The 16,660-nt window shown below is 35.8% G+C and overlaps 1 pseudogene; it reads left to right on the top strand.

The window, feature by feature from the left end:
- Window positions 1–2,331: 2,331 nt before the first annotated feature.
- On the top strand, window positions 2,332–3,315 carry LOC132424908 (S-adenosylmethionine decarboxylase proenzyme pseudogene; annotated as a pseudogene).
- Window positions 3,316–16,660: the final 13,345 nt, after the last annotated feature.

The following is a 16,660-nucleotide window of genomic DNA, read 5'->3' as shown; positions in this document are numbered from 1 at the left end:
TGTATTTTTATAAATATCAGTAACCAGATATATAAGGTGATTGAGTCCCTATTTTATAAGATGATTTCAAAAGGATTTTTGGGGGCTGAACTAGAATAGGATTTTAGAAGAATATAAATATTTTATTTAGAACCCTTATAGCATAGCTTTAACTTTATAATACTAGAGCCACTTTTTTTTTTTTTTTTTTGGTTTCTAGCAGCTCATATAGCTTTAACTTTATTAAATCTAGAGCTAGTCTTGAGTTATCTAGCAGTTTAGACTTTGACTTCCTTCAAAAATGAGAGCTAGAGCCCTTTTAAAATGATCATTATGCTGCCACTAAGCATTTTATCTCAAGTCACAAAGACTCATTCATTGAACATTTGGGCTAATTATTATTTCTGAAGGCATGTATGCAACTTCGCCATTAACATGTTCTCTACTACTTTTTAAAATCCTCTATTAAAACCGCAACCAAAACTCTCAATTGCAATGCCGTAGCACAGGAATAAACACGAAGTCTGAATAAAATATCTTTGCCTCCCTCATTTGCATTTCCACGAGGTCACCTCTCTATGTATCCAAAACGTGATGAGGAGTGGTATCATTTCTAGTTAATGCACCTTTTCCCAAAAGCACTTTAGATTTCAAAATAAATTATATGAGAGATTTGATCATAATTTGCCCGCCTTTGTAGGTACTTAAATATAAGCTGATTTCCTGCTTTCTGAAGGAAAATTTGAGGGACAAAACACCCCATGAATCTTACTTGGACCTATGTGTTTTCTTAGGTTAATGACCACCAGCCACTACGATGCCTGATCATAGTAAGCATTCAGTAAATGTTTTCTTTACCCAGTAACAATTTCAAGGGCATATGCAGTTCACAAATGTGAATGCATTCCTATTTGTATTTATATACATGCACTTAAAATGTCATTTGGAAAAATCGACTTGGGAAGTGTGTCCTGCATACATCATCTCCATTTTCAAATTTCTATAATTATTTTGAGGCACAAAATATATCTGGTTATAACCTGAGGGAAACTCAGACAGTGCCTGCCTTCTCACTAGGGGACATCTTTCCCCTCGATGACAGGCAGATCTGTCACAGGGACAGATGATTTATCTCCTCTGATTTCATCCAGTAAAGACGCGCTATACAAGGTGAAGTGATAATTTTCCTCAGAGTTAACATGTCCAATGTCTCATCTTTCACTCTAGTCCTTGTGAAATGACATCGAACACTAAATTGGGAACTAATTTTGGTTGTGAGGTTTGGCTGCCTGCCCACTTCCCTGGGAAAACAAGCAAATTATCTGTACTTTTTAGTCATAGAAGTTATATGATACCTGGAGCTGGCTTTTTAGTCTGGGGATTTTTTTTCTTTTAATCTACACTGGAAAAGCAAAAGAAAAATATATATGACAGGGAGTTTTGCAAAAATATATATTTTGCCAGAAAATAAATCAAAATGAAATATACAAAGTGCTGTATCTGTGAAAAAAATATAACAAGTTAGGGGAACTTTAGGTGAAGGAGTGTGGTCGGCAGCATATTTGACTACAACACTAAAATATGCCATTAATTCAGTATGATTTTAGGAAAAAATCAACTCTCACAATTATTTGAGAGTAAAAATTCAACCGGTCAATCTATTATGTTCATCCAGCAAGAAAACTTGTTTGTAAATGTTTGTCTTTAGAATACAGTCTTATAATTCATTTTCTGAATGCACTTATTTTGGCACATAAATAGGGTAGTCAAGTGAGACTTGACTGAAGTGTGTTTGGGTAAACAAAAGATTTGTGTGATAAGCTAAATTCTAACCTACATAGTTACATATTTTTCCTTGATGAATACAGTTGATGATGGGTTATATAATTTATTAGGAAGGTGTATTAGCAGTGAGGCACTTAGAAATAGAGAAGTTATATGACTTTAGGTTATAAAGATAAACTAAGAATAGAGAAAGGTTGTGCTTTCTAAAGTTTATGATTAGTTTATAAAATGGACACGTTAGGCTCCCACAGTATGGCCGGCGACATTAGCTAGCGCTCGCTCTGCTCTCTCTAACGGGGAAACAGCGGACTGCAAGAGACTGAGCTGTATCTGCCTCTACTTCCAAGACACTCACGTTCAACTTTAGCTCACGAAAAAAAAAAAAAAAGCTGGGAAAATTTTATTAACCCTTTTTTAAAAAAAGTTAATGTAAAATTATAGCAAAAAAAGAACCTGAACTTTAGTAACACACCTGGAACAATCTGCAGCAGCGGCGGCAGCGGCGGGAGAAGAGATTTAATTTAGTTGATTTTCTGTGGTTCTTGGTTGTTCGCTAATCTCACAGTGATGGAAGCTGCACATTTTTTCAAAGGAACCGAGAAGCTGCTGGAGGTTTTGTTCTCTGACGCAAACCGAGGATCTGGGGATCTTCGCACCATCCCAAGATCCGAGTGGGACATACTTTTGAAGGATGTGCAATGTTCAATCATACGTGTGACAAAAACTGACAAGCAGGAAGCTTGTGTACTCAGTGAGAGTAGCATGTTTGTCTCCAAGAGACGTTTCATTTTGAAGACATGTGGTACCACCCTCTTGCTGAAAGCACTGGTTCCCCTGTTGAAACTTGCTAGGGATTACAGTGGGTTTGACTCAATTCAAAGCTTTTATTCTCCTAAGAATTTCATGAAGCCACCTCACCAAGGGTACCCACACCAGAATTTCCAGGAAGAAATAGAGTTTCTTAATGCAATTTTCCCACATGGAGCAGCATATCGTATGGGATGCATGAATTCTGATTGTTGGTACTTGTATACTTTGGATTTCCCAGAGAGTTGGGTAATCAATCAGCCAGATCAAACCCTGGAAATTCTGATGAGTGAGCTTGACCCAGCAGTTATGGACCGGTTCTACAGGAAAGATGGTGTTACTGCAAAGGATGTCATTCGTGAGAGTGGAATTCGTGACCTGATACCAGGTTCTGTCATTGATGCCACACTGTTCAACCCTTGTGGGTATTCAATGAATGGAATGAAATCGGATGGAACTTATTGGACTATTCACATCACTCCAGAACCAGAATTTTCTTATGTTAGCTTGAAACAAACTTAAGTCAGACCTCCTATGATGACCTGATCAGGAAAGTTGTGGAAGTCTTCAAGCCAGGAATTTGTGACCACCCTGTTTGTAAATCAGAGTTCTAAATGTCTCACAGTACTTTTTTCGCCCCAGAAGATTGAAGGTTTTAAACCTCTTGATTGCCAGAGCGCTATGTTCAATGATTACAGTTTTGTTTTCACCAGTTTTGCTAAGAAGTAGCAACAGCAGAGTTGATTAAGAAAAATTAAGAAAAAACACAAAAAGAGAACACACATAGAAGAAGGCGGTGGCTGCTTTTTAGATATTGATAGCAAGGGCCATGCTTTCCATAACCACCACCTTGTAGTTGCAGAAAGCCCTAGATGTGATGATAGTGTAATCATTTTGAATTGTATGCATATTATATCAAGGAGTTGGATATCTTGCATGAATACTCTCTTCTGTGTTTATGTATCCCATGCCATTCTTGCTGTGAAATTGAAGTGCATGTAGAAAAAACCTTTTACTATATGAAACTTTACAACACTTGTGGAAACAATTTAATTTGGTTTACGCACAGTGTAATATTTCTCCAGGTATCATCCAAAATTCCCCACAGACAAGGCTTTCGTCCTCATTATGTGTTGGCCTCAGCCTAGCCATCTGGGACTGTTCTATTAAATTGCTACCAGGATTTTGCATCTAGTTACCTCCACTGTCTAGAACATATTCTCTACTAATGTTATTGAAACAAATTTCTACTTCATACAGATATTTTTCCAGCATCAATCAAAGTTCTTCTTCCACGAGTCGAGTCCTCTAAAAAAATGACTGCAGTTATCCATTTTGTGTATTACTATCTCACTGCTTCCTATACTTGTGTGACTTTAATTGATCCATTCCTCACCATAGTGTCTCCCTCCCAACCACACCCCCTCCATAAAGCAATACACTGTTACACAGTGGGTTTACACTAACCTTATACCCCAGAGGGGGAATGGGGGGGATGGACCCTGGGCTTAATTTTCTTTTAAGGTCAAGGGAGTCTGACATTTTTCGTTATCATGACCTCTTTTGGAATAAGCTGGTGTTGATTAGCAAAGAAAGTGTGGATTGATACTAGGGAATATTGGTTGTATAGAATAGAATAGAACTGTATGGAAACTGTATGCCATTCTGTGCCCCCCCATTAAATAAGGTTAGCTTCTCATGAGTACCATGCCTTTATTAACTTGCTAAGTGGTAGTATAAAAGAATTATCACTAAATTTGTTAGCAAGGAGATTTAAGATAAAGGTTGTATTGGATTCAACAAGTCAAGCCAGCTCAGATGATTCACCTTAACTTTCACTTTCGTAGCCATTTCCACTGATTTCTATTAAGGATATGCCATAAACTTTGGTTTAAAGCAGAATCGATGTCTTTGCCATCTTGTGACTTAAAAACCTCTGTGACTTTGTGATGCATGTGATAGTGTTCTGACGGCTCCTCTTACTGGTATTTCTTTCACCATGGAGTAGCATCAAGTGATGAATAAGAACTATTCAGGTTATTCAAACATAATACACAGTGAAGCAGAATGCTATCCATAAAACATAACATACAAAATTCCAAAATGGTCAATGGGAAATGACTAGAAATACAGGCTTAAAAGAGTTGGCATCTTTTAGCTGTATTTGCTAATATGGACATTTAAGCAGTTGAGAAAAGAGGAAAGTTGACTCAATTTTAAATTTCTTCTTGTCCTCAAACAATTTTTGATTCTTTCTGGATTGATGCAGTGACGTTTTTGTATTTATAAATGAAACACTTTTTTTTAGTGTTTCTAAACATAAATTCTACTTGGTTTGAAATCAAGTGGTTGGAACACTTTTGACTTTTAAACATGTTGTTGATTCAGAGCTTCACTGAAGAAGTTTTTAATCAATGGATCAGTCCGATTCTGTAATTAGCGCGCAGTACCTAATGTTTTGGTGCTATTATGAGGACCAATGCTCAAAGTGGATTTTGTTCTTGAACAGTGTTCCAGTAGATTTGATGAACATTTATTGGCTTGAGGTCTGATTCCCCCCCCCGCCCCCGTTAATAGATTTAAGATTTCCATTTAATGTAGAAAAACTGCACAAATTTGTATGGAACAAAGCCTAGAAAAATGAAAACAATAGATTGAATAGTAATCTAAATTAATCCCAGTGTATATAATAGAGGAGGGAAAATTTTGGTGCCATAATTTCTCTCTTCATTGTGTTGGACTTAAATCAGTTGAAATGTATTTCTGTACCATAATTTAAGCTTCAGTAAAGGTTTGCTTAATTCATTATCTAGTGACATTCAGAAAGTTTTCTGTTGATGTATTTTTTAAAATTGTATACATGACCAAATACTAAACACTTAAGTTTTTATAATTAATTGAGTAAATCAGTATTTAATGATCATTTTGTAAGATTTATGGGAGCTGTCATAAAGATAAGATCTTTAAGATCCTGGGAGAACAGATATAAACATTTTTTTGTTAGTGGCTTCGCACCTGAAGCTCAAAGGAAATCATCCAGGCTATATACCAGGATACCACAGAGTAGAAAGTGTATAAGTAGTAAGAATAAGAATGCTAGAGTTTGGAGCTAGATAAGTGAAAAGTTTGGAGGTGGAATAGTCTAACATTTATTATGAAATAGGCTCTTGATGGTGGGGTGGGGCAGTGTTTAATTCATGGTTATTTCTATTAACTAGAACAGAGTTATAAGCTTTTGATCATTTTGCCATGCAGGTACATATCTCATCATCAGGCAGAATTTCAGTTCTTCAGTCTCATCTGCAATAAGCTAAAAACTGGAATCTTACAAAATGTGTATTTGGATCTTTCTCAGAATGAGCTTGTCAGACTATTGTCCAAAATCTGAGTTAAAAAGGGTTGAGAACATTTATTCATAGCAAGCCATATAGCATTATTTAAAAATTACAAAGTTTTAAACTCTGCCTTTCCAACTTTATCATAAGTATATTGAGGACAAGGCTGTATCCTATCTCCCATAGTTTCTAGAAGAAATTTTGCGTTATAGGTTCTGTAAAGATTGGATAAGTGAATAGATATCAATTCTTAAGAAACCATATAGCAATAAAGTGTTTGCTATGCAATCTTACATATTATCTTCATTCACTGATTGAACACTATTATATGAAAGACACTCTGTTAGGGATACCTTAAAGGCATCTAAATTATACACAGACATTTCTTATATTCTGTTAGTAGCTGAAATATTTTCTAATGCATCTTAATTTTTATTGCTTTATTTCTGTGATCCTAAAAGGGGAAAATAAAGTGCTCTACTTGTATAGCTTATATCTTAAATACAAACCATAATTATATTATTTTTTCGCTATTTTTGTTTTTATTTTAATTTTTTTACAAGTTAGACATTTCTAATAACTGACTCTAATGTGCAGTCTTTGCATCATTTCTCAGATAAAGCACAGGACAAGAATTAATTTCCCACAGCTTTAATATCTCACATAACATATTAAACACTTATGTTTAGATTTTATGTCTTCAACCTCTTAGTCCATCTATTACACTGAAGTCTGAGATATTTGTGAAAAAGTAGAAAAATAAAAATAGAATGGGAATATTATCCCCTCTATATTTTAAGAAAACTTATGATGAAAATAAACATATCCTTAAACATATTTCTCTTTTAATTTGATCATTGTTGTTTGGAATCCACTATGTAGTGACTGATTTTCAAGCTATTATGATTTATTTCTTTTTCATCTTTCATTTGTAGGAGTGTGTGGGTGTGATATTAAAACAAGTTATTGTACATGGAATTCTGGGCAGACAACATTTTATGAAACTGCTGTCACCTAAATGAATACCAATGCTTTGGGCAAAATATAAACAAGGAATGTTCTAAAGGGGTATGAGATAGAAAAATTTATATTAAAAATGCTTATATTGACACTCACTTCAACAAGAGGAGGTTAGAACATTTCTAAGCCAGCATGCCCAAACCAGTTTTTGCTGAAATGATTTTCACCATATTCACATCTGGTTCATTTAATGATGTTTGCAACTGTTACACTTTTGGCACTGACATTTTATAGTAGTACACATCTCAACGCAGAATGTCATTTCCTTCTTTTTAAAGGAATCATTTAAAGTTGTTGTTGTTTTTGTCCTATTTGCTTTAACTTCACGTCTTAAATTTGTCTAAGCACTAAAATTTTGCTTTTTTATTTTTTTGGAGGTAGAATCTCTAGCTAGCATTACATTGTTTCCTGTTTCTGGTTTGCCATTCTATTTTCAATGTTCATATACCCTGTGAATGTGATTTGTCTCAGCATGAATCATCATACTTATTTCAAAGTCAACTTCCTTTATTTTTCTTTCAAGACTTTCAGTGTTTCTAAGAATCTGCCCAGCAGGGAATAGTATTTTATCCAGGTTCTGTGGTTTGTTGCTTCATCTGACAATTTCTGTGTTTACACAATGAGTGACATTCAGATGGAGACTGGAAATATTCTCCTAATTTGGGTTGAGTTTTCCACTCTTTTCTTCTTTCAGAGTACAAATAAAAACTTAAATGAGGTTCAAATAACTCTAAAATAATAAGTTAACAGAGGTATGTTAGATCACCAGGTGACGCAGGAGTAAAACTGTTTAAATATAAAACACATGGGAAAATTGCAGAAAAAAATGATAGTAGAAAGGCATAGTTTAATTGCATTGATATTACTTTCTAGTATAAACTAAGTCTTCAAGATAAAGAATATGAAGGTATACACGAGTCAGTGAGAATGCCAAAGGAAATGATTTAGAGAGTGATAAACAAAGAGCATTTTATAAAGGAAGATAAATTATAGGCGTTAAGTGAAGTTTTAAATAACACAAATGGTTGTTGATGAAACCTAGGTCTCTGTAATTTCGCTGTCTCAGGGCTATTTACTGAACTAAGGTAATTGAAACTTTTAGTCTTGACTTTGCCTCATTCTAAACAAGTTATTTGAAGAAATATACGTGAATCAAAATGAGCCTTAATCTCTTAATCACATAACGATCACAGTTGTTTTGTATATTGCACCAGTTTGAGCAATAATTAAATGAGAAAATACAAACACATTGAAATGAACAAACATAATTAGATCGATATAGTCATTGCCATTATTATCACAATACTATGACCTTTATCCAAGTTTCTTACCAAGGTCTGTCTGCCTGTTACCTGGTGCACAGGTGGGCAAGACTCCTGGGACCCTTGGCGTATGGTACCAAAATCCAGCAGCCTCCATTGAGGTACTCTTGTTCGTGGATGGATGCCAGTTGTTAAAAGCAGAACAAAAAGGAGGCCACCATGATACTAATGTCACTCAGATCTGTTTGTTAATGAGAAAATTTTGGAAAGACATTTGAAGGGAATACATGAGAGCAGATAGAATTTTTTAACCCCTTATTTTATCTCACTGTAAAACAAAAACTCTGAAGCAAGAAAAGGTACTTTCTACCACAGAGCTGACCCCAGCCGTCTCACGTGCTGCGTTTACCTACCCAGCCGCCATGGCTGCTGCCGCTGCCGCCCTACATGCTCAGGTGCACTGGTACCCTTCCTCTGATACCACCCAGCAAGGATGGAACTATCGTCAGTTCTGTTAGCTCTTCAGTCTTGTCACCACAGCTCGAAGCCCCCGCCGCAGTGGGGAGGAAGCCACCCTGAGCTTCCACTGCCCCCAGGTGGCCGGTGCAGAGCTGCTGCTTCCCTCCAAAGACTGTGAGTCTTAAGCCTGACTCAGTGGACTGTTTCCTTCCTTTCCTTTTCCTCAGCCCTGTCCTGCCCCAAAGCCCCTCTCCACGGCCTCACGGCAGGATTCGGGGGGCTCCTCGCCGGGACATCCAGACCTAGCTCGGAGGTCTCACTGGGACTGAGCAAGGCCTGACCTCCTGTCCAAATTTGCTTCCGTAGCCCCGCCTCAAAGAAATGAGGCGTTTCATTTTGCACGTTTTCCTGGAATGAATTAAGACCCTTAAACTGGTATATCCGTGACCGTAAAGTTTGTTCTCACGTCCTGTCACCATAGCAACAAGTCCTGCCCACCAACGGTTCCTCATTCCCGGTCCCTGTCCCCGCATCCCCTCCCCTGCACCCACCCTGCTTCAGTGAGGACCAAGCCCTGCAGCCAGTTCCTCCCGGCGGCTGGCGGCCTCCACCACCCCACACACTTCCAGGCTCAACAGGAAGGACCACCGGGCCACACAGAGCGTTTTTTTGGTCCTTTCAAACTGGGGTCCTCTGCTTCCTCCCCCTCAGATGGGCCAGCAGCCATTAAGAAAACCCCTTCTCCGCCCAGTTTCTCTTCTCTCTCCAGGGCGCACCCCAGCCCTGCCATGAGTCCTCATTCTTTCCAAACTTCAAAACCAACCAAAAAGTGAAAGTATTTTTGTACCCCGTGTAACAAAGTAGTTTTGCTACATAAAGGATTTTTCGTGTGTGTGTGCAATTAATTATTGAAGAGACCTCGTGCGCCCTGTCAGGTAAGTTTAACATTTTAGATTGCGGCATAAAGAAGAAAAGGGTTTCCGTTCTCCAGCAGTGAGCCTTAGCGTCAGCCGTTCGTTTAAGTAAAATGAAGGAAAAATTGTGCAATTTTTTCGTTTCGTGAGCGCATCAGTGCATTGCCTTTGGCCGCAGCTGTGGCTGTCTTGCCGTTTTCAGACTTGGGAGACGAGGAAGCTGTCGTAATTGCTGATCCTGTGAGAATGTGAAACTGGACAATATATGAAATGCAAAATTAAAAAATCATCCAAAGGGAAAAAAAGAAAAGAAAAATAAGGTACTTTCTAAGAATTAAACAATATATATTTACCTAAGGCTGGTCAAGAAAACAACCTGGACAAAATAAACACAATTAATGTGTAGGAGATGTCTGTCCCATGGATGCAGACATTGACATCTCTAGATCAGATGTATCCCCATCATGGCGATGACGTCTCTGGCAAAGAGCCTTGATCTCATTAGCATTTAAAATTAATTCCCCTTGCTTGAACCTTCAACTAAGTGCTTTTTCTTTTTTTTGATCAACACAAATACTCTAGTCCTATTTCTGACTACTGCCAGGTTTTTAATATTCATCTTCATGAATTTCATCTTGAATGCATATATGAGAAATTTTGGATCAGAGACAGATTTCTTATGAAATACCACACAGTAAATTGTAAGTGTACTGGCTCCTCTTGCCCTAGTGGTTTTGCCTAGTGTGGTGTCATGGGACTAAGGTCAACTGTCCTACAGGAGTAGCCAGATACCCCATAGGCTAAGAATGAGAGAGAGGATTTCTTAATGCTTACAAAGGGGAAGAAGACGGTTGTTCTCCTCCCTTCCTAAAGGGTCTCCTAGGAAACATGAATACCCTGAATTCTAACTCCAACTATTTGGTATACATGTAAAATCTCTCCGAGACCCAGACAGACCCTGGAGTCTCTGGCTTTATGACATGTAAATACTGGACAGATATTGTTCCAGTCTTCCTGATCCCTGGTTTTAACTTAGGTTCCTTCTCCTGGCTGTAACAGAAAGGGACAGAGAAGTTTTATTAACCATTTTGATCAGAGAATTTAACTAAACAAATGGCTACAGATATAAGTTTTAGAGTATGTGAGGCTGTTTCTTGGAAAGAAGCATTCTTTTCTATATAAACATACTATATAAGCTATATAGTATATATGTTTCCTTGGCCCAGAAGCTAGTGCTTTTTGAAGGAGCACAGAAAAATGTAGTGAGGTTTTATTTTCCTAAAGTTTTATATTAATAATTTCAGAATATAGGTTTTATATCAATGTCAATGAGTTTTGATAACATAAGTTCCACCTGTTAGAGAAAGAGCCCTCATTCTTGTCAAAAACCAAATATCTGACTTCACGATGGTGAAGCAAAGATACTGCACAGGGAAAATTTACCCATCGTAAATGTCACCTTGTCAAACCAAATAACATACATATCAACTTATAAGTTCTACCACCAGTGGACCTGATTACTATTTAAGACAGCAAACTTTTCCACTTTTTTATTAAATAATTCCAATACATATAGTTGGGTTTTTAAAAATATTAAATAAGTATTATGTTGCATACTTTATATAGATGTTAAACCATCTTATATTAAAAATATGAGAAAATAATAAAATTGTATCTTTATGGCTTCAGGAGGTTTAGTAGATTCGACTAAGCTATATTTTCAACAAAATTGGCCACTTATGTTACTAGACACTTTTTTAGTGTAGAGAATACAAACATACAGCATTTTTAATTTAAATAATTTAATCATTTTTACAATGAAAAAATGTTCAGTATCTTAAATTTTGATGTCTTTTAATGAATTAATTTAGTAATAACATTACTAAGTAATATAAAGTTAAAAAAAATAGTATCTATAAGTCTTAGAAATGCAGTAATGGCCAAATTATGTGGAAAATTTGACATAGATCTTCAGGTAGTTTAGATAATTCTCATTTACATATGTTAAGATGAGCAAAAAAAGGCATGTAAAAAAATTATTTTAAGAACATAATTAAACAAAGAACATAATTAAAGACCATAATTAAACAAAGAGAAGTTATTAATTAGTCTGCAACTGAAATATATATTTGAAGAATTAGGTCAAATTAAATCAAGACACGGTGTAATAAATATTTTAGAAAACATGCCTGTCATGTAGAAATTATTGCTGACGAAGAAAGTTACTTAACTTAAAATTAAAATAAAGCAAAAAATTTAAATAGCTATAGGAAAAAATGAATTTAGCAGATCTGCTAGTTTACATTTTCATGTGTGCCTTGAAGAAGGAAATCTTTATCTTCAGTAGTCATTCCTACCTTGAAAAAGGAAGCAGGGAAGACAAATATGTCTACATCAGTCAAATTGATAAAAAGTCAAGCTGTGAAGTTTAAATTGGAAGAAGCTAAACATATTTCTTTTTTTAGTGACCATGAAATTGAAGTCAACTTTTCTTTTAAAAAATTAGACTCAGTAAATATGTTGAAGTCATAACCTAGATCTATACATTTTCTAAAACTCTTAAAATGGACAAAACTCATGGAAAATCCATATTCAGCTTTTTACCAAAAGAGGATTTTCTCACAATATGAGAAAAGCGTCTGCACACTGAAGAAGATAAGCCATTCATCTGTTATTGTGATTTCTGCTCTCATATTTTCTATGGTATGTTGAGTTGCAACTAGCTTTCTATGGCTTTTGTTTATTTTGCTTATGTCTTGGTTTGTTTTGTTCATGGTATAGTGGCATACATCACACATTAATTTGTAACTAAAACATATCACTGTCACTCTTTAGAACAGTGAGGTTAGAGTATGCTAAAAGCTTCTGAAAGAGACAGGTTCAGGGATAATAATTCTATAAAAGCATGTGAAGCAGAAGCCATAAGATTTCTCAAAACAGTGTTAAATGCTAGAATAAAATATAGCAACATGTTCAAATTTCTGAGGAAACGTGATTTCCAGCCAGAATTACCTATACAGCAAATGTATTAATCAAACATGGACATAAAAATATTTTTAAGCCTAAAACAACTTAGAAAATTACTCTTATGTATACTTTCTTAGGACACAGTTTGAAAAAAAAATAATAAACAAGAACACAGGAAATACTGTCTACAGCACTGTAGAGATATCAAGTGAAGTATAAGATTAGAAATCTTACCTGTGATCAAAGTGCATCTATCTGTAGAATGTGCTGTAGAACATCTATCCTACACTATAAAGGACTCCAGGAAGTAATGCTTATGGAACTAAAGGGTTTTTTTTTTAAATTTTTTTTAACATCTTTATTGGAGTATAGTTGCTTTACAATGGTGTGTTAGTTTCTGCTTTATAATAAAGTGAATCAGTTATACATATACATATGTTCCCATATCTCTTCCCTCTTGTGTCTCCCACTAAAGGGGTTTTTAAATAGGTTTCTATTTAAAATATATAGCTCACTTCCTTTCTGGTTTGTGATTTGTGACCAATTTGATTATATATTCTTTTGATTGGCCTACAGAGACATTAAAAATTTCATTGAAAAGTTTGATCTACCAAATTTCATTGGCATGTAGTTGCTGATTTTGCATAGCTTTTTTCTTTAACAATATTGACAAAATGACAGGTATAGGGACTAGTCATGGTCATGGCTGTCTACCATTTTGAAATAACTTGTCAAATATTTGGGAATATTCTCATGTTACAATTTTCCATCCTTCCATGTGTGTATAAAAAGCTCACGTTTCTGGTCATCCTTTAGCTAAAACAAATGCAAACTATCTAGATTTTCATAACTGCACACGTTTATGAAAGGGTAAGGTTTGGAATGTAAGGTAAGCAGACAAATTTCGGATAGAACTTCCATTATTTTGCTGGATAAGAGTAATGAAAGTGACAATAGCAAATACCCAGTAGTTATAAAGTTGAGACTTTTTTTAACATCTTTGTTGGAGTATAATTGCTTTAGTGTTGTGTTGGTTTCTGCTGTACAACAAAGTGAATCAGCTATATGTATACATATATCCCCATATCTCCTCCCTCTTGCATCTCCCTCCCTCCCACCCTCCCTATCCCACCTCTCTAAGTCATCACAAAGCATCGAGTTGATCTCCCTGTGCTATGCAGCAGCTTCCCACTAACCATCCATTTTACATTTGGTAGTGTATATATGTCAATGCAACTCTCTCACTTCATCCCAGCTTCCCCTTCCCCCCACCCCCGTGTCCTCAAGTCCGTTCTCTATGTCCGTGTCTTTATTCCTGCCCTGTCACTAGGTTCATCAGTACCTTTTTTTAGATTCCATATATGTGTGTTAGCATCCGGTTTTTGTTTTTCTCTTTCTGACTTACTTCACTCTGTATGACAGACTCTAGGTCCATTCACCTCATTACAAATATAAAGTTGAGACTTTTAATAAATGTATTTTCTGTAGGTTAATATTAAAATGGTAGAATGATAAAATTAAAATATGAATATGAGTCAATCCCAGAGGTGGTTGAATGTTCCAGAAAAATTATCTCTTGGCTTAGGTCCTTAGCCATTGTAATAATCTTTCCATATATTTACAATGAAGTAATATTGTCCAAATACACTCTTTCCCTATACAAGTGGCTGCTGAAATATCACATACAAGTTTAGACTTATACTGCTATTTAATAGCTTCTCAAATAGAATAAAATAATTGAAAATTAATAATTTGTACAGATTTTATTTATGCCATACTTATTTAAATTTAAAGAGCTAAAATATAATTTGTTTAGAGTAGTGATTTTTACCTCTATTTCTGAAAGTTTGTCTGCAAATTACTGTCAGAGAAATAATGCCTGAGAATATCCGTAGACTTTTAATAAAATAGTTATTCACTAGAACATTGCTTTATTGAATGACTCACCACAAAATCTTGAGATCATAAAGCAAGCCAGCAATACCATTATGTATGGCAAGGACAACAAAAATAATACTTGATATACTTGACAGGACTCTCTAAATTTGAGGATTATATTTATTTGAAGAAGGTATGCTTTTAAATGGCAACAGAAATCTAAAAGCATGAATAAACAAATTCTGCTACAACAGATGAAGTGCTTTTTTTTCTTCTGCTTTTCAGTGGAAATTCCCATAGGGAATAAAGCAGAGGGTATTTCATTTCTACGTCAGATCTCTCTGTTCAGTAGGCCTGGAGACTTGCCATACTGTGGATTCCCACTTCATCTAGAGACGGGACTTTATGGAGGACTGAAGGGAAACCAACCCAGTCAGGTAATCAACTGGGAGCAGTGAATTTCTTGAGATATAAATGCTATGTTGTGCTCTGATTCTAGTCTTTCCATCCATTACCGCCCTCCCCTTTTGCTGGAACAATTCTCAAAATATGAATGATTATCTTTTCAGCTCTAGAGTGTACATTTACTCCAAGAAAGTTTTCTTTAGGCTTAACATGTGTTTGTGGTGATACACAAAGGAGGGAGGTGTTGCCACTTCCAGGTATGGAAATCCATTTCTCTGTCTTGATAGTGTAAGAATTGAGGTATATAGGGATCCCAGCAAGAATCCCAGATTCTCATCACAGACGATCATAAACCACACTGATCAAGTCCGGGAATGTTGCTACACAGTGCAAAGCTTCCTTAGGTAACTCACAGTGTGAACTCTAATAGTGAGTGTAAACAACTTAAATATTGAACCTATTGGATTTTGTTATATATGCTAGCAATCTTTTTTTTTTTTTTAAAGAAGACGTTGGGGGTAGGAGTTTATTAATTAATTTATTTATTTTTGTTGTGTTGGGTCTTCGTTTCTGTGCGAGGGCTTTCTCTAGTTGTGGCAAGCGAGGGCCACTCTTCATCGCGGTGCGCGGGCCTCTCATTATCGCGGCCTCTCTTTTTGCGGAGCACAGGCTCCAGACGCGCAGGCTCAGTAGCTGTGGCTCACGGGCCCAGTTGCTCCGCGGCATGTGGGATCCTCCCAGACCAGGGCTCGAGCCCGTGTCCCCTGCATTAGCAGGCAGATTCTCAACCACTGCACCACCAGGGAAGCCCTGCTAGCAATCTTTACACAGAGCCAGGATAGGTGTCAAGAAAACCTAAGTTTATGCATTCTCATTTCTTTTTAATATATAGGAGATAAAAAAGAAAGGGCTAACTTATTTATTTATTTATTGTCAATCATGTTAGAAAAAGAAGATGCTTTTTAGTAATAAATTTCTTCCTCAATCCTTTTACAATAGGTCTTTGGGGAGACTAGAGACGATATACCATGAAAAAATAATAACAGCAACATCTTCACAACAATCTTGAAAACGCCAAAAGCATACTGAATCTCAAAAGTTACACCCTTTGATGAAGGTAAGCATGTAGTAACATAATTCCATCAATTATTTTATGCAAATTTGGTCACATTAGTGATCCCAACAATGTTGATTGTATGTTTTTAAGAAAGTACTAAGATCAGTTCCCAATAAAAAAGGCATTGGAGTGCTTCATTGGTACAGATTAGATTTTAAAATAAAACAGTACATATAAAGTAACCTGGTTGTACTTTGAAGTTTTTGAGAGTTAGTATATTTGAAAACTTGATTGTTGATAACTGCTTGCAAAAAAATCACAACTCAACTGAAACAAGTTGTTTTGCTTTAAAAAATAGATTTAAAAGAATCATTTTAAAGAAAAATTAGATTGATGTTTCTTTGATTTTCAAACAACCCATTTAGACTAGATATGCTTCTTACATTATTAGTGGTACAAATGTGCTTCTATATTGTTTGCAATAGTCATCTTATTTATCACCTCATTGAAGTTTTATTAAAAGTTTCAGTTTGATGCATTTTATCTCTCTAAACTCACATAAAAAGGCTTCAGAAGTTCAGAATAATTCGGCACCGGGGAAAATGATCAGGGTAAATTGCACTGGATTTGGAAGTCTTCCCAGAGATAAAAATAAATGACTGATAGCCAGTTAGGAAACGTCAGCTGAAAAGAAAGTACAAACGCAGATGATAACCGATAAAGGTTTTTGCAATTGTTTTAACAAGTGTGAGAAAAACACAGAAAATAGACTCTATCTAATAATATTAATTT

The sequence above is a fragment of the Delphinus delphis genome, chromosome 1 (genome assembly GCF_949987515.2).
Source record: "Delphinus delphis chromosome 1, mDelDel1.2, whole genome shotgun sequence".
In the NCBI taxonomy this organism is placed as follows: Eukaryota; Metazoa; Chordata; class Mammalia; order Artiodactyla; family Delphinidae; genus Delphinus; species Delphinus delphis.
The sequence above is the reverse complement of the archived record's forward strand: the minus strand, read 5'-3'. Positions and strand labels throughout refer to the sequence as shown.